General features: G+C 55.3%; 1 protein-coding gene across 2 annotated transcripts in view; it reads left to right on the plus strand.

Moving 5' to 3' along the window:
• The window catches only part of TTC32 (tetratricopeptide repeat domain 32), a 6,718-nt gene that overhangs the window by 1,871 nt on the left and 4,286 nt on the right, over positions 1–561 (plus strand). The window lies entirely within an intron of this gene.

Consider the following 561-nt stretch of genomic DNA (forward strand, 5'->3'; position numbering starts at 1 on the left):
TGCTCGTTTTCTCCCGAAGGCGGGAGGGAGCGTCCGGAGTGCGGCCCCTAGCCGTCGCCGTGGGGCGCCCTGGGGGGTGACAGGACACCGGAGCGTCGGCCCGTCCTGCACCCGGGACGTCCCTCTCTCTCGGTCCTCCCCCTCGGGACTCCGAGCGGAAAGCGCTTTTCCACCCTCATTTAACAGCGGATCCCGGGACCCGGTGAGGGCTCTGCGAGCACCCGAGCCACAGCGTCACAGCAAGGCAACGGTTTTCTCACGTGCCGGGAGAAAAGTGTAAATATAAGGAATACAGTACAATGACCCTCCCGGTCGTCGCGGTTCGGCTTCCGTGCCATCCCTGCACCCAGACCTCATGTTCTGTATCTGTGGGTGTTTCAAATGCATCTCTAAGTGTTAAGGATTCTTAAGAAGACATAACCGCAATATCTTTATCACTAATTCCTTCATAGCAAATGCCCGGTAAACGTTGGAGCTTTCCTGATGGGTCAGTAAAGTTTCTTTTTTTTTTTTTGGTTGTTGGTTTTCTGCAGATGGTTCAAGCCAGGGTGCATATTAGGC

Source organism: Myotis davidii, unplaced genomic scaffold, assembly GCF_000327345.1.
Source record: "Myotis davidii unplaced genomic scaffold, ASM32734v1 scaffold238, whole genome shotgun sequence".
Classification (NCBI taxonomy): domain Eukaryota; kingdom Metazoa; phylum Chordata; class Mammalia; order Chiroptera; family Vespertilionidae; genus Myotis; species Myotis davidii.